Source organism: Motacilla alba, chromosome 6, assembly GCF_015832195.1.
Source record: "Motacilla alba alba isolate MOTALB_02 chromosome 6, Motacilla_alba_V1.0_pri, whole genome shotgun sequence".
NCBI classification, from domain to species: Eukaryota; Metazoa; Chordata; class Aves; order Passeriformes; family Motacillidae; genus Motacilla; species Motacilla alba.
Window position 1 is genome coordinate 12811402 of NC_052021.1, and position 19047 is coordinate 12830448.

General features: G+C 37.1%; 1 long non-coding RNA gene across 1 annotated transcript in view; it reads right to left on the reverse strand.

Moving 5' to 3' along the window:
• Positions 1-10480, reverse strand: part of LOC119702852 — a 286047-nt gene extending 275567 nt beyond the window's left edge. The window contains exon 1 of the long non-coding RNA XR_005257466.1: positions 10301-10480. This is a non-coding gene — a long non-coding RNA (uncharacterized LOC119702852). The remainder of the gene's footprint in view (positions 1-10300) is intronic.
• Between the last annotated feature and the right edge of the window lie 8567 nt (positions 10481-19047).

Sequence of the window (19047 nt, forward strand, 5' to 3'; positions counted from 1 at the left end):
TCTACTATCCTCTTCTTTTTTTTTCAAATGGACAGCAAACACATTGAGGCAGAGCTGTATTTCTGACTTTTGCAAGTGAAGGGCCTTCTTATGTGCCTTGGTTACCTCCAGACCAGAGATGACATCTGCAGTTTCTCACCGCCTACTCACACAACAAAATGAATGGGTAAAATCATACTTTAAATATTCTTGTGACCATGATTAAGGAACGATCATTTTTCAGACCTATATACTGAATCCTTGACATTCAGAACTACCTGACAAGGAATCGCCACCTGTCAGGAATCGTGCAACAGAAAAACTGTCTTGGACTATTTACCTCAGGCTCTCCCTGGTTTCCAGCTTTGAAGATATTCAGTCAGCTAGAAGGAAAGACAGTCTAGAATCTTGCTATTCCTGCCCAGAGCTGTCAATCCACACTAACAATGAAAAACTTCCTTTACTTTGTTGAACATCGTAGTAAATCAGTGCCATCTGCATAGAACACAGCAGCACCATCTGCATTATGAATGTCTCACTGAAGTTCATTATTGCATTATGCCAATTCAATAGCAAGAAATGGCCAGAAACTCTGTCGTACACCCAAGTGCATGTTAATTTTTAGCTTCTCCTACTTTCCACTCTACCAGTTTTCCTAGACATATGGATATATAAAACACCAACATGCAATTATAAGCAAAGTGTGTTTCACACCTAAATTCACATTACAAGCTTATCTTAACAATATCTCTACACTGAAGGATTTAACCACAACATAAACCCTAATGTGTTTATTCACAACTATATTCCTGTGAGATAAAGCATGGTCATCCCTACATTACAGATGAAAATTGAAGTGCAAGACAGAATAACTTGCCCAAACCAGTACAATAGCCATTCTGTGACAAAGCACAAATTTGAACAAACCAAGTTCTAGAGTAGCTTATTTTCCACATTTCTGAGATAAGCTCCTACTAAGAAATACTAAACATCATTTTCTCAAATATACGATGAACAAGAAAGAAGACATGTATGACTAAATTATTTTAAATGGCAATTCGAAAGCATGCAAAGTAAAAAAGAATCTTATGGCTACCATGAAGGAAAGGACAATGTCCAAATAAGTAATTTTTACAAATATTTGTGCTCCTCTCTATGATAGACATGAGTTTTCGGGAGCAGCGTATGACAGAAATATGACACAGATATAATTTTTTTTCCCCAAAACACATTTCCTTCAACAACTGAATTTTATTTCACTTATATTCCCACTTGACTTGTACATGTCTATATATAGTTTCCTGAACAGAACTTAGAAAAAGAATGGATGCTTGTCATATTGGCTGACACTCAACCTGGGTAATGCTCTTGTATCTAGCCAGCTGATGACTGAATGCTTAACTATTCACTGCACAGGTTTGTGCACACCACTATCGAAAAACATTGATAATTTAATGTGCAATCTGCAGTTAATTACATGAACCACTGGATATGCCACTTACACTAATTAAACTTCAATAGGCACTACTTTGCAATACATGGCTAGTTCACATGCAACACACTTTTTTAAATAAGGCATTTCACTAAAGGATACTGCCAGGATCAGTGAAGGGTTTCATCATCAGTACTGGCTGTAATTAATAGCAAAGGGAATATCCCATGTTAATGGCCAAATACCTGGGATTGCACTCAGACTGTACCAGTTGGTTACTATCTTTACCTGGCTTGGCCTGTTAAGCACAATCAGACAAACAGAACATTCATTTTGAGCATCTAGACTGAGACGGCAGAGTTATTACATGTACTGGGGCTTACAAAAATTCAGGAACCCACAGTCATCCCTCATAAGCTTTCAAAAGACCAGCCTGGACTTCTCTGAAACACTGTTCTGATCCTACTTTCAAACTAAACTTACATATTTTGATGTGTCATTTTTCTTTATTATGAACATTCAGGGACAAATTTTCCAAAAGTGTTTAGGCACCTAGTGATGCAAATAGGCAGCTTGTTATTTTTCAAAATCACTTAGGCAGGTTAGACAGCTAAATCCCTCTGAAATCAGAGAGAGTTAGGCATCTGACTTAGGCACTTAGAAAAATTTAGCCAATGCTTATTTGCATTTTCAGGCTTCTAATCATTTTTGAACATCTGTGTGATAGGTTTTGATTTATTTAGGCTGGTTCCCAGTACATTACTTTCTCTCACCTGACTGAAAGAGCATACCTCATTAAGCAAGTTGAAGATTTTTCTTGCAGACCATGTTAAGAAAACAAACAAGTGAAAGACATGACAAGTTTTTTTTCCTATAATTTGTTACTTTTATTTTACTTTAAACAGGTAGGGAGACCGTGGAATAGTGGATAATGTAAAAGGACTGTTTCATTCAAAAACCTACTCATTCACTCAATGAGCTTTTTAATAACCCTTTATTTTGTTTAGCACAAAACAGAATGAAGGTTTAAAAGCTGACAAAAGATGAAGCACTCTAACTTGATTATTTTGCTTATCTTAAAACAATAAGAAAATCAACCCCAAAACAATTTCTCCACAGCTAAATGTCAAATTTGACAGATTTGAGTAAAATTGTAATTAAATTTGAGATGCACATAAGAAAGACCTCATTTTATTGCAAAATATTTGTCTCTCCAGATCCTTGGTTTACAGTTTTTCATTGAATGAGGAACTTGACGTTCTGAAATATTTCACCCCTGAAATTGCACAAGATTGAGATGTATATGATTTAACCATGAAATTATTCATGTTCGTGTTTCTCACTAGAAAATAATAAAATATTTTGGCTTCTTTAGTTTTAAGATGATATTCTATGGAAAAAGGATTAATCAGATGATGCACTACAATAGGTCCTTTACACCAGCTTAACAGCTTTTGAATCCACTACCAAATTTCTACAATATCTGATTTAAAACAGATGAGATCTCAAAGAAAATTTGTTCTTAAAAGTGCCATGAAAATTTTAATCTGATTTTCTTGAGAGATTTTTTTTGGTTTCAGATATATGTTTTTAGTCTGTGACAATTCTGATTTTTTAATTTTCATTTTCAATCAAAATACCCTCAAGCATTTTTAAAATCCCCTAAAGAATATATAGGATTTTTTTCCCAAACTGTTATTTTGCCTCTTTTATAAGAGGATTTTTTCCAGTATACAGTTCTTTTCACAAGAGAAAAGGAAATGAAAGAATTGGCTGCCTCTGATGATTCATAATTGTACATTTTGTTGCTTCAATGACAGGATTTTTTTCTATTTTAGCAGGCATTAATTTATCAAAGGAACACAAGTCTAAAGCTGTCTTCCTACATATATATGGTGCATTTTAACTCAAGGTACAAATTTAATCTTTTCCCATCTTATGTTTACATAAAGGGAACAGTGAGGTCCAAATGTAAGACATTATATATTGTAAAATAATAATCACTCTAATGTGTGGGTGCTGAAGTTGATTACTGACTTAAAGCTTGTAGAATATACTAGGAGAGGGGAAGAAGCAAGGAAAGATACATAGACTATATCAAATTTAATCAGGCAAATGCATCCCTCCAGGCTACTCAGCCTGACCTAAGCTTTCCATTGGGAAACCAGAGTTCAGAATAGGATTTCTGCGATGTAATTTCAGGTGCAACAAAGTCACATTATAAAAAAAGCTTAGAAGCTATTTCTCATGCTGTAATTTGCATGACTAGAGAAGGAAAGGGCAGGAAATGTTGTCCACAACAAATCAATAGTAAAATAACTTATTTCACTCTGCTCAAAAGCCTCTGATTCCATTTACCCACAGCTGTATAGTGTGGTCTCAAGATCCATCTTTAATTGAGTCACATCTTTGACAGGGACAGGAAAAGCTGTCTGAAAAATTACATCATCTAGGTTTCCCCTGAAAGAGTTTAATTTGCTCGAGCCAAAGTATTTGGGTTGAAAACAAGTTTCTATAAGACTTATAAAACTGCTCTCTTTCACTGGCTCTTTTCACAGGGACCCCACTTCACTAATACAACAAGTAGAGGGACAAACCCCAATCAACATATCATTCAGCCATTAATGTATATATGAATGTACATGTGTATTTGTATAGATATTTATGTACATACATACACCGATATGTGTACATGTGAAAAGCTGTCCCAGAACATTTCAGTTTACAACCCCATACAAACCACTGTAAGCAGTAGGCGGAAGAAATAACAGAAGACACCCGGAATTCACAAACAAGGCTTGGGAAAGGATGTTCAGTGCAATGGAAGGTTGGCTTGGAGTTAGAAGTTCATGGGGTTTTCTCTTGAAAACTTTGGACTGCAAAACATCAAGACAAACTGTCCCTCCAGTTTATATCTGGCAAACACAGATGAGAAACCCTCACCTTATGATGCAGGCAGTGACAGGACCAATTCACCGCAAAGTATGAGGCACCAAGGTATTACAAGGAAAGATCCAAAAAAAACCCCAACATCGTGTCAGGAACTGCAGATACCCGATGAGAAGATTCTGACAGCTCTTTTCAGTGATGAAGATTTATTTGGAGGTTCAGGCATCCATGAGTTTGGATGCTTGTCTGGACCTCCTCACTTGTGAATAAATACAGGATTTCTATCATCACATGAAAGATAACACAAAAGGATGGAGGTAAGGGAGCTGTGGAAAAGATGAGAATCTGATGGCATTTTGATTCTGCCATTTTTTTCACAGAAAACCCAGGAAACAAAAGCTGGCAGCTTGTTAAGGCAGCAGAACTTAGCTAAGACAAATGGCATTCCCTGTTGAGATTGATGAAGATTCTAAATTCAATACAAGGTTTCGGTGGAAAAATTAATTTGGCACTTATTTACTACCATCTGTTTCAGATATTCCAAGTGTGAAGTAACAACCTATCACTGACATGCGAAGGATTTGAAGCTGTAGAAGTAAACAGTGTGGAAGAGGATTCCTGCCTTCAGGAAAGACAATCCCTCTCAGACATACCACATTCTAGGCCTCAACCATGAATTAAATATAGGATAAGTTGGTTAAAAATCATACCAACTAAAACTGTATCATTTCAAACTTCAGCTACAATTCAAATACTATTTGATTGCATTTGACATAAAATAGTAAAATATTTGAAAATAAAGGGATAAGAAGAACAGGAAAAAAGTACAGAGGAAGCATGCTTAGCATGCCATAGGAAAAAAATCCACACTCCGAGCCTGTTTTACAATCATGTTTAAAACTGTTATTTTCATTGATGTTCACAGAAATTGAGAAAATGCAGAATTTATCCCAGTGACAACTTCTTCAAAAGATTAGAGAGCAGCACCACATTCTCGATACTAGTCTGGCTTGGTATCACAAAAAATGATCAGTGCCAGCCCAGCCCTGTGCTATGTATGAGGCACAAGAGTTTCACTCCCACAAGGGTGAAGAAGAGGAAATGGCTGAACACATTGTTGTCCTCCTAAAGTGCTAATGCTCCTCTTTCTCCCCCATTACTTCACACACATCCCCTTTCTTCCTTAAAAAAAAAAAAAAAAAAAGTATTTGTTTTGAATTCGTTGGGTGTCTAACAGGTAATTTGGGTGCCAACTGCTGCTGTGGGTGCACAGAGAACTGGTTGTCTGGAAACAGATAAGGAAGGCAGTGAGAGAAGACACAGAAGATCCTGAGAAAGATTTCTTCCAAGGACTTCACTGACCTTCATCTTAAACATTAAATGGTATTACAAGTGGCACATCTGTATCATGAAAGATTTAGCTGGCAAATCCTTATCATCACACTCACTATCATCAATTTTCATTTAAATCACGTATCCAAGTTGATGAAATATATAAAAGCTATCCAATTTTAAAAGGAGCAGTTTTGTAATTTCACAAGACAAATTAGAGATTGCATTTGAGACTACCTGGTGGGAGCTTGGGGAAAGGTCTTGATTGGCTGAAGGTTTTGCAGATAGCTGAAGTTTTGTGTAGTGCTTGATTTAGTGGCTAAAAAAGGAAAATGAACTCTAAATACCACGTGTGTAAACAGATTTCCTACTCACATTTGGACCTGCTTCTCAAGAAAATGCTATTTAAAGTGAGTCACAAATTTAAGAGCTGGTGTGGGTTTTGGGTTTTTTGAAGAGCTCTCTGCTCTATGAGAGATAATAAGACCATCAATTTTTTTGTGTGCTTACTCTATTTCAGTGACCAGTACCAAAATTACCCAAAGTGTAAATAGGCCACAATCCCATGGATTTACAAATAAGTATAATGAATCTGCCAACAAACCTGAAGTTAAATGCCCAGCACATATTAACAGGGATCTAGAGGTAAACAGATACTACATATACCTGACAGCAACAGTCACAAGTGCCACATCTTGTAAGAGCAGCTTACAGATGACAAAAGTGAATCAAAAATTGACTTTGTTAGAATTAGGCAGGGGGGAGAATTAAACTGGGGATATTATGATTATGATGACACCAGGAAGGCAGCTCAGAAAGTTACTTCAGATTCTATCTTACTTACTGTCCTACCAGTAAAGACATCTTCAATTTCATTTATTTTGTTTATCTATCTTCCTTCACTATGTCTCACCTATTTCTTTCTGCAGCACTTCCACAAGGAGAAAGAATAAATCACCTAATATTGACTATTTGACTTTTGTAAAAGGCTTCTAAAAGGAGGTAATTGAAGATAGGAATATTAAGACTAATAAAACTTTTTTGCTACATTTAATACAATTTTATTCATGCCATACATACCACACCTTATTGAAATATCAGGTGCTTCTATCCCTTCAGCTGAGGGGTGTCTTGTCTGTTATTGGACTACTTTTGTCCTTCAATTCCACAAGTTCCAGACACAGCTCATGGATCACATTCACTAAGGCATTCAGCCATTTAAGACTTTGCCAAATTGCACTGCTTCAATGCAGAAGTTACTTGGCTTAGATATATCTTAGAAGTTAAGGTTCTATTGTCACATTTTTCTTTTTCACCTACAAGTAGTTCTGTTTATTCCCAAATCAGCAGCCAAGCTATTGATTAAGTTGGCTTAGGTCAGTCCACCCTGCAGTTCCAGCCTCAATCCTTGCATTGTTTTCCAATAGCTTGCTTTGTTGATTTAATGTTCTGGTTTTGACTTGAGAATCTTGCTTTTAGCTTTAACTCTGTCCTGCATTCCTTGCTCAAGTTTTATTTTACTGTTACCTCAAACTGTCCAAAGAAATTGCAGTCAAATGTAAAGACGTGTCTGCTAGGCCAAAAGGGAACAAACTAAATTAGGCAGCAGCAAAAAGGCACACAGGGCCTGTCACACACTAGTTTCAGAAGACACATTTTTCAATCCAAGTGCATATTATGCAATCTTCATAACAACCGTTGTACAATTTCTTCTGCTCTACTAAAACTTTTGGGTTAACTGATCCCCTCTGCATACCTCACTTGGTGGCCTTTGATATCTGAATTCTTAAAATGTTTTCTATTTATGTGGATTAATTAAAGACAGCAGTCCAATTTTTTATCGTCTCACATTTTCTTGAATTCGATTTGTGCTGAGAAAACAGTAAAATCTCAGTACTCCTCTGGGGTACAACTTCTACTTGCTTTGTCCTGTGGGGAATCAGGCATACAAATCAGACTCGAGGTGTTTCCATGAGACCCCTACCTGTGAATCTGAGGGCGGAACGGGTCCTCTACAACACGCATAGCTCCAACACATGAATTTGCATTTTGCAAAAAATCCAGTGGTAGTCACTTTTGCAGTTCTGTATTACGCTTCTGCAGCTGAAATTAGCATTCTGTCAGTGCATTTAGTCTGTTTTATTTATTTTACTGGAAAAGCATGAAAGATTTGTGTGTGAATAGTTCTAAATATATATTTTTTCATTGAACTAAAATATTGTTTGGGTTGGTCAGTAAAAGCTTTCAAGAAATGCATGCTTATGAAAATGTTTATTTCTGCAAAAAGAAATATTCCATTATTTGCCTAGTTGACAGTCAGCTTTGTTGTAGTTCCAAATGAAAAAGGGAATATGTTGATTAGAGAAAATAGAGCTATGTTCCATCTTCCTCCCCTGCTTCAGTAAGAGAAGAGCATTTGCATATTAATTCTAGGACTGAACAGCTGCATTCCCTAGAAAGCTCCATTCATTGCAGCACTGAGCCCCTGAAACCAGGCAAGAGGGGAAAAAAAAGAAAAAGAGAAAGAAAGAAAAATAAAAGAAAGAAGCGGGCATAAAGCTTAAGGTAGATAGAGACTAATTTTGCAGTTCTTTATTTCCAAAAGGAGTACTTTTCATTTTAAGGACTGCACATAGACATTTTCATATGGCCTATCACAAAAGTATTCCAACCATCTGATGGGCAAAAGGAATACTCTTATTTCCATTTCACAAAAAGGCAAACACAAAGAGGCATAATAGGATTATTTACTAGGCTTAGAAAACTATTTACCTATAAATTTAAGTTTCGTGTCTATGTGAGAGCCAGGTGATTTGCCCAGGATTACACAAGAGCCATGGCAATCAAAAATAATTTCCATCTCTAGCTCCTACTTCCATGTCTTATCCTTCACAATACAGATTCCTGCTTTTGTCTTCTCTACTTTTTTGTTATGTTACATAACTTTAAAATATACTGAAAGCAGAGATACAGAGTTGTTTTGACAAGAACTGCAACCAAGGCTTTGGTTTGTTCTGCTCATCTGCAACAATTGTGAAGATGAAAGACAAAGCCTTCTGTGAGACACTGAGCATTAACAGTAGCATAAGTTGCTATGCTTGAAGCACAGAATAATATTGACAGCAAGAAAAGAGTTATAAATTCTTCTCTTAGATGGATGCCATTCATGGTTTCTGTGAACTGTGTCTGCAGCTGGTGATTGCCTCTGTGATCAAGAGGTGTGAATGAAAATAGGTAGCCTTTCACAATGCTTCAGAGAGAGGGATTGGTGGGAAGCAGGAAAATCTCTCTTCACTCACAGGGCATGTCACACTTAATGTTCCTGGCATCACAAGTGTAAAGTCAAACCAGAAATGTTATATTAGAACAGACTGGCAGAACTTTTCTTGATGAGGGTCTAGTAAAATAGTAACACTTGACATTAGAAAACACAGAACTACTCAGCTGAAGGAAACATTTCAGTACCAACATCAACATGTCCAAGCAGATGAACAGGGACTACTTTTATGAGCAATGAAGCTGTAAAATTTCACAGCATCTTTATCTAGTTTAAGGAAGTATCCTGCTTCCAAGTTACTTTGGTCACTGATATCTATTCCTACATGTACAAATGCTTCAGAGACACTTGGCAAATTCAATTAAAGCAATTACACAGTCCAAAAATAACTCTCCAAAACACTGTTTTTGATTCAGTCTGTTTGAATTCAATCATCAATGCTCTGCTTAATATCTACTATCAATACAAGCAATGACAAAAAAAATGCTTCATCACAATGTTTCAAAAGATTGCCATTTATCAATGGTTTCAGGAGAAAAAGAAGCATTATTTGTCTTAATAAATATCATAAATGCCTCCTGACCTTGAAGTTAAGGAATTAGGAGACAGCTGGCATCCACAAGAACTAACTAAAAGTTTTTAGCAGGTTACACTGCCTCCTCCTCTACAGGTTCACAGTCACCATCCATATTTGCCTAGTCTGCCACCCAGCCTTGGAGAACTCTGTGTGCTTCACAGCCTGCAAGGCATGGTAGAATGCCACCTTTTCTACAGCTCACAGAGTCCCATGCACAATATCTGATTATTTGTTTTCTTTAAAAATGTGTGCTATGTACTAGCAATAAAAACTAGGAGCTTGCTCAGCTGCCTTCTGGAACTTCCAACAGTGTTTTTATACAGACTTTTGCTTAGTCCTCCTCCCCCATATGTTTCTCTTCTTCTAAATTAGAACTTAATAGAACTTTTGAAAGATAGAATCCTAAGTTAAAGGCAAAGTAAAGTTTTTAAAGCTTATTCAGCTGCAGCTATGAGATCACACGGTAAACTACCAGGAACTGAAATCATGCAGAGGAGAAATGTCAACTCGTAACAGAAAATGTATTTGAAAGAATTGTGGTTAAAAAGAAAGAGGGGAACATAAACATAAAAAGAACTCTAGCATTTCCCAAAATGCTACCACTTTATGTCAGCCTTCTAAAGAACTCAGATGAGCTTCTGTCCCACAACAGATTACATGATTTGTAAAAAAATATACTTTGTCTTTGCTTTTTTACCTTTCCTCCCATTTTCTAAGAAGAGTTCCTGCTCAACTGGCAATTAGCAAGAGCATTAACAGTGTATCATACTGTGTTCAGGAAAGCAAAACCAGCCATAGAAGAGAAAAATCATACCTTCTGCAGAGTTCTTTCACAAATGGTTATCATATTTGCTGGTTTTCACAATGCAGCATTCCATCTCCTGGAGCATTTTATTGTGACTAAGAAAGGTTTCTGGGGAACTTCTGCCTTGTTAACCAAAGGAACCAGGAGTCAGCGGGCCTCAGCTCAATGCACCCAAAAGCCATGGTGACATTTCCACAGGTCTGTTCTTCTCCAGCATTACCCCTGTAGATTTAAAAAGAGCTGTAATGATTGTGACTGTCACATTTGAAAATCATACCTACATTTCTGCAAAGCTCTTCCATGAATTTTCTGCACAAAATCCTTTCAACAACTTCAGCCCAAGTATGACAAGTGCAGGAACTTTCATCAAAATGCCTCAACTCTGTAGTATAAGCCCAGCTTGAAAAACTTCTGCATCGATTACACTTTAAATACACCGCATTGTAATGTCTGGAGCAAGCTTGAATTTTCATCAAATGTAAGGCTCAAGTGATGTCTGACTGAGCAGTTCAAGAGGGCTTCTTTTAGCTAGAATACCAAAAACATGTATTGCCAGAAATTTGGCTAGAAATAAACATTTCCTATGACATATAAATGTAAGATTTTTCTTGCCCAAAGTAACCTTTTCACAGTCACAATACCAGCCTAGGTCTAATTAACAGCAATTATTTCACTATTTCTGCATTTATTGTATAACTCTTTGAAAGTAAACTAATACAAAGAAAATCAGACTGATTATTTTAAATCAGTTATAAGGATAAAATTTTATGCACAATCAGGTTTCTATAACTATATTGATAATAGAAATTTTAAAACTACACTAATATTTAAAATCTTCAAGTAAATCTTCTTAATTGGTATCAATTCCTAAAAGTATTAATTTTACTTAGGAAGTCAAGAGGTCATGAGCAAGTTCCCAGACATTAATCTAGTTTATTTTTGGGGTTTTCTATGCTTGAATTTTTTTTGTTTGTTTGTTTGTGGGTTTTTTTTGTTTTGTTTTGTTTGAGGGGAGGATTTTACTTTTCTTATTGCCCTCAGGAAAAAAATGTGCCTCCTATTTTGCAGTTTCATATCTTAAGCTTCCTGACACCTTGCAGGTATTCCCCACTCCTAAAAGCCAAGATCAAAAATGTATTCTTTTAAATTTTTTATGTTTTTATACCTTTTCTTTCCTGGGCAATTAATGTTTAATGTATGTTAAAGGTGGTTGAAGGAGAAGTATATAGTTTGGCATAGACCTACCACGCACTTTTTCTTGCTGAAGACAAGCATACTATGTTCGTGTCCTTAGCTTAGCTGAATGGCAGATTTATATTGATGTCAGAGAATGAGCAATTAAAAGAGTTATCCTTATCAGCAGCCTTATCTGAAAGATATTAGGGAGGACCAATTACATAAACCAGGACTAAATTCCTGCCAGGCTTTTGAACTGAAGCCATTGAGCTGACTGGCTTTATGCACAGAAAACTAACTACAAACTAAACACCACTTTGCTGTTACAAAGCAATATTTTACTGCTTTCCCCTGACTAATCCAGATGTCCTGTATTTACCTGTTTTGGCAGAGAGGAAGGGAACTGCTTGAAGCACTACCTTTTTCTCTGCTCTATTGCCCACTTTCATATGCAGGACAGTGTCACACAGTCCTCCGGCTAAGGGATGACTTCTGGTCAAACAAGTATAACCACACTTTCAGTTTCTACATTAGGATAGCTGGCCATAAAACAACTGGGATCTGGAAACAGCACAACTGCCAGGAGGCAGCGTGTGTTAGCTCCATCTCAGCGCTGCTCTGCTACAGTTACCTGGTAACCGCAGGCTAAACATGCATCTCCCTTTCAAGAAGGTGCAAACATACACTTGGGGCTTTTTGGTTTTTTGTTTTCCAGGCTTCAATGTCAGAGATTACACTCCTAAAACTTTGGAAAAAGGGCTTAAAAAAAAACCCAAACAAACCCGAAGGATCAGGAGACTATCATATATACACATGCACATACTAGATTATGTTAGGTAGAACCATGGCAAAGTTTTCAATGTCAGATTAAAGACACTGGGGAGCCATAAGGTCAGGAGAGATGCACAATCCTCAGCATCCACATGAATAAGCCTGTTCTGTTCAAAACCTGCTTGTCAGGTACCTCACCTGTTTAACGAAGCTTCAAGGTTCCTGAGCTGTACTGAGGAGTAAGAGCCAGGAACTCAGTGCCTGGGTTCACATGCAGATCAAACACATCCTCAACTGACTTTATCCACCTCATTTCTGGGCTATTTGGTTCAAATTAGTGTTCTAAAGGACTCAAATACTTAAATATGAAATTAATAGCAAATATTATCATCTTTCTTATCACAGTTTTCCTATCAGGCAGAAATAACTGTGGTACACACACATTAAACTAAAGTCATTCTGTTACAGGAGGCTGAGGGAAGACATGTAAAGCAAAACTACAGACAATCATATCAAGATGATGATCATATTAAGTTGTATAAATATCCTAAAGTCCCGGTACTACTCATTGCATTTGTGCCACTGTCAGCAAGTCAAGGATATGGTTGTGAAGTCCAAACTCAGCTGGAACATAAAAACAAGAAAAGTCATTGATATACTGGAAACTCAGACAGGTCTTGAGTTTTGATCCTGGTACGATATAGAGATTTTGAAGTGCCATAGAGATATAAAAGACTTTATAGTATAGCCATACTCAGTTTAAATGCTATCAAGGCAAAAAAAATAATCTTGGGAATCCCTAGATTAGAAGAATAGTTAGATTTGAATTTATGCAAATAATTAAGTTTGCTTAGTGTTTTACAAGTAATCAGCCACAGCAGTAGAATTCCGACTTAGCTTCTGAGTTGCAAAGTGCAAAAGAGATTATATGCTGGGGCACTGCAGATAGATGTTTCTCACTGTTAATTCACTTGTAAACTCTGGATATTTCTGTAAAATTGACATATTTTTATCCCTTCCAACTGATTCATTACAGCCCAAGATAATTAAGCTTAAAGAAAAAAAAACCCTATAGCATCTACAGTTACCTCCCCCAGTTAGTTTTATATGGATAGGAATATTTACTTGAAAGCAGAAATTGTCACAGGCTCTATGCCTGTAAAATCAATGTGATGCGTCTACCCCCAGTCACAAGCTTCAAAAACCCCTATATTCCTATTTTTCACAAACAGTTATTTACTGGAAATTAAAGAACAAACCAAACTTGAAACTGAGCAAATTACCTGGTTTCTGTGTACAAGATGTAAAACTGCAAAAGGCATTCTACAGGTCAATGAATATTCTCCTCATTTTTCCACAGAAACGTGTTTAACTTATTATGAAACTTTACATCAAACTCAGATTTTGTTATTTAGTGAATAGCAACCCTTCAGCCTTTGCCAAAACATGATCAGATTTTCTCACTAGATTTCATATGCTTTACATTACTGGAAGTCTCATATAATTCTTTTTAATCATATCAGTATATTTTCATGCTAAATTACAGTCTCATTTAAAGTGAAAGGATTATAACAAAAAACATGGTGCAGATGCTATATAAAATTACTGAGACGCATCTCAAGACAAGAATTATTTTTCTCTTTTTCTTTTCTCCTTAAGAAAAGTAGAAGATCTCAACCTGCTTTTAGGGATTCCTCAAGAATACATTATCTGTCAGTGCACTCAGGTCCAGCTGCTGGGATAAATGAAAGCTGTCTCGTGCTATGCTCAATTGTCCTTGTGCTACTCCTTCTCATTTTTCCTAACACATTTTTTCCATTTCACATAGAGAAAATCTAAAGGTAATAATTTCTTTTCACTGAACTAAGTACTGATGTTTGTGGAAAAACAAAACAAAATTAAAGTCAGACTTTCAGAGCCTAATGAAGCAAGCAGGAATAGAAGTTAGATATGGGTGGTTCCCAGGCATACCATGTTATCCCTGCCTGCTTGGCTACTCACCCTCTCCTCCTGCCTGGAGTGCTGACCCTGCCAATCCACTCAATCCACTTGCAAATCCACTTTAAATTCAGCATCTCTTTTGCAAGAAAGATTTTGCAAATGCAAAACAGTTTATTATTTTCATTAAAAGACAACATGTGATAAACATTTTTATGATACTTTGACTCAGAATTATTTGATTTCCAATACAATAGGAGAAAAAGGCAACAACATAATAAGGAGCACAAAAAAGTGAAATAGAGAAGATCTCAGCATATGTGAATGTCATTGCAAGCATATGCTTGTATTCCTACACTAGGTAGGATTTAAGTCTAGAATTCTTTATCAGTCACATAGTGTAGAAAGTTTAGTGATACTAAACAAAGTCCATTACACTGAAGGGATATTAGTACCTTCTGAGAACTCAAATCCAGCCTGAAAGAAGAGACAGATCTAACTCATTTAATTCTTTTTGCCCTTATAAAACAAGAAACTGGGATATCAAAAGAGGTAAACAGGACTCCCATCCTCTGAATTAAACCTCAGGAAGCAAAGCTGAGGGTATCTTATTTCAGTTGTCAGTGACAAGGCAGAGAGAAAGCCTGTAGGCCTGGTTGTACTGCTGCTCAACTGCAAAATATCAGCAATTTTAAACATCTGAAGTGCAGGTTTTTGTACTTTAGTACCGCATGTACTACTCCTCTATAACCATTTTAAAATAAGTCTTTTATCTTTATTTACATATCTGTAATCTGAAACAAACCAAGTTGCTTGCTATTGTACAAATGAAAAAAACAAAAAATAAAGGACCATTTAAAAAAATAATTCTTCCATCCCTAAACTTTGCTTGATATAAAACTCTGTACTTGCATTCCTTCATGGTCCTCTGACCTAAACTGCCACAACATAGTAACACAAATGACACTTTTTACCGAGCTTCTGAACAGAGCGATCCGTGTCACAAATAAAACTTACACTTTTCCTTCTGTCACAGAATACATTTAATTGCATTCATTTAGGGCTTCCCAGGTCCATCTACATCTCTCAACATATCTAATGTAAATACTAGTGGCTTGGCTGTCACCCTGTAAAGTTACTGCAAAGCAGAAAAAGAAAAAAACCCTCTTCTAAGCCTGCGTATAAGTTTGTAAAGGTGTCAGAGGCGTAAGATGTGCAAGTTCATCATCACATAGCAGAACAACTCCCGCCAGGCATTTCCCACCCTGGTTCCCCCTCAGAGTAACTTCCAGAAGAATACCTTGTTTCTTATTGCCATGTGGCAAAAGACAACACCATGGCAGGTGCCGGGGCGGCTCAGGACTGGGGAGCAAGCTTAGACCACAACAATATTGTGAAAATCTTGGGGAGGTCCCTGTGCCCCCTCAGAGGCCGAGGCCAGGCCGTCGGGCACGGCCTGCATCAGCGCCACAGGTAATGGCGGCCACCGCAGCCCCTCACGCCGGCCCTCCTGCAGCAGAGCCAGGGGCTCCTCACGGAGCCATCTGGGACTTGGGGAGGAGCTATTTCGTACAGGATATTCACAATGCAGAACTGCACATTACTGCTGTATGCTGAGGTAATTACTTGCAGGCTGCAATATTATTTTCTGAAGGAACACATGGGGCTACAGCACTGCAGCATCACTTTGCATTACATTTCAGGAAAACTTTTCCTTCTTTTTTACTAATTGATGCTCAGGCTTCTTACATTCCTTATTATTTTTTTATTCTGTTGAAGAGCACTGAGCTGGCCTTGCCATCATTTCTAAAGTAGTCTTTCACACCTGCAGTGTGGTCTAAGTTACCGTGCAGGGGTGGGGGGTGCTGTGCGCTGGGACGGTCTCTGGGCCGCCACAGAACCAAGCGCTTCCTTTCTCTGCCCCAGAGAAAACGGGGGAAAGACAAAAGTTGCAACTTGTTAAGAAACCTCTCAAACCGCACCTCTACTGGTTATATAGATCCCTTTATAAGGATACATAAACACCAAAGTCCAGAATGACTGAGGATAGAAAAGAAAGGCCTGTTACCTCTGCCACAAAGAAAAGACAGCAACAGGTCTTTGGCATGGATTTCAGTGCTTTAAAAACACTAAAATCATGCAGCTTAAAAAATACAATGAGGAGAGCATAGCAACAGACCATTCTTTTGCCTCAAAAGAGCAGAAAAGAAAGAGAGAGGCCCCTTTCAGGCTATAAAGAGAGCATCTGTACAAAAAGTTTTAGTTAGCAACCAGAACATCCAACACTTATATGGAAGAAGGAAACTCCAGCTTGAAAAGCCAATTAACTTGTCTTCCTACTAATGAACTTGTTCTAACTCAAACCAGATTATTTGGTTTGATGCTCAGAATTTTAACATATTGCCTTGGAAGTCTGATCTCTAACAAGCTTCTAATATTTCAGCTCATGAGGTCCATCCATGTAGTTTTCTAATGGTCCAAATCAATAGGATATTTTTTGCTTGTTTTAGACTGTGCTGTATTTTCATGCTTTAAACTGCCAGATAGCTAGATCAAGTTACAGATGTCACTCAGTGCAAAATCCACCTCTTACAATAAAAACACCTCTTCACACATACTGAAGAACAAATAGAAGCACAAATAAACCACAGTTTGAGGAAATTTAAGTCTTTTAGGCCTCTCCTAATAAGAAACATTTGTGTAACATCAAAGAAATAGTCTTTACTCAAGTCTTTTGTATCATTCACTGCACATACATGCATAGAGAGGTAAACTATACATCTCTAAGAAGATTTTTCTTTTATTTTACAAATCCTGTGACTTGTCCTGCATACTATAGCACTTGGGGCACACAGTGCCACTGACAGTGCTTCATTTATTTTTATGCTACTCCTTACTTCATCCCATCTATCTAAGACCAGAATAGCAGGGCTTTTATTTGTTTACATTTGTCAAGAGCTCCCTGGCTAGTAAACAGAAGTTAACTGCTAGTAGTTCTAACACAGAAGACACAGAAAAGCTACAGAAGAGAAAAAAGGTAGCCATCTCTTCTGCCCTGTTTGGGATAGGCTGTGTTTCAAGTCCCTTCAGCAAGTATAATTTTGGATTAGGCAGGATGGAAACTCAATCATAAATCATCGCCGAGTTCTCAGACACCTCAACATGAACTAAGCTTTGCATTGCCATTATAGAATCACAGAATACATCAGGTTGGCAGGGACCCACACAAGGATCATTGAGTACAACTGAAAATCTGGAATGCTTTAGTTTGTACCACAGTGCTTCACAGACCACCAAAAAAAAAAAAATAGGGCACAGAGTACTTCCTTAAAGTAGAGTAAGAAAACATAAATTGTTTGTTATGTTCATTGTTCTTAGAACCACTTTCTCTGTTCCACCAAATCCATCAAATATTACTTTTGCAAAAAATATAGTGACATTGTTATTACATCCTTGAAACAGAAAATGTTTCAGCAAGTGGTAAAACCACACTGTGAAGAGCAAACAAAAACTATGGTTCATTTCTATAATTTCCCCATCTGTCTTAAAATTTATTGCAGGTTCTCCATTTTCAGTGATAAGACCCACACCTCCAATAGCTCACTGCTATAAAGTAAGGCTCCTCTTCAAGCAACTGCTTAGATAATCCATGTTCAGAAAATAGGTGGGACTGAAAACATCAGGACAAGAGGCAGGTTGACATGCAGGATAATGTCCTGAGAGCACCTTCCTTTCCCCTTTCCACTACTGCTACCAACTTTCACACTTCCTAGTCTTTTAAACTACCCCTCAACTGTGGATGCAGACTGAAGGGGGGATTCTGCTGCAAAACAGGGACAAGACTAGTGAACAGAAATTTGCAGATGGCAAAACAGAGGCAAAGGAGAGATGCACAGAGTTCTGTGGAAGGAAACTGGTTTCAAAATTCCCTTTTCTTATTGAGATATTTATGGCTTTTGCAGTCCAAGATAAACTCCCCATCTTACACAAACATCATACTTGCACTGTAGCTCTTTAACAACATCTTTAATATAAAAAACAGAAGTTGTAGGAATGAAAGTACACCACATTTTAGTTCTTAATTTAAAAAAATCAACAGAAGCTTTTGCCTCTCCTTTGTCATAAAATAAAAATAAACACCCAAACCTCAGGTTCTGACCATCTTTACTATTCTTTTTTTCATGCTAAACACAAAAAGTCATAAAATCCATGAAATCCTTTGAAGCTGACCTCCTTCATGACATTAAACTTGATAACCAAATGCTATGGAGACATTATAAAAGAAAAATCAGAGGTTTGTATTTCCTCATTCAAATGGATAACAAAAAAACAACAGTGCCAATTCTAAACAATAACTAAAGTGAAAATTTAAAAAATACCTGCCAATACTTGTCAGAAATCAAAAGCAGCTACAGTATCTCTGTATTGAGCAAAAAGAAATAATAAAAACAGATGTTAGAGCAGACAAAATATCCTGGGTTTAGGAAATGAGACACAGCGGGGATCACAATATTTTAATTGGTCACTGCTTCTTTTCTTGGTTTTTTTTGGTTTTTTTGGTTTTTTTTTTCCATTTAAATAATGCATTCTGATATTTGCCATCTCCCTTTTTTTGCCTTGGTGCAAATCCTATTTTTTTGTCCTAATTAGTGCCTTCAAACAAATTTACAGAGGGACATTATACCAGCAACAACCCAGCTGCTAACACCAGAGTCCTCAAAAACATTTAGAAGGAACTGTTTGGACTTGCTAATTTTTTTTTATTTTTGCCAAGAGAAGTCTAGCACCAGCAGTTCTTCCTAGTCAAGCTTTCCTTTCCTCAAGTGAACAAGTACATGAGAAGAAATGAGACTGGAGAGAAATGTAGTCTG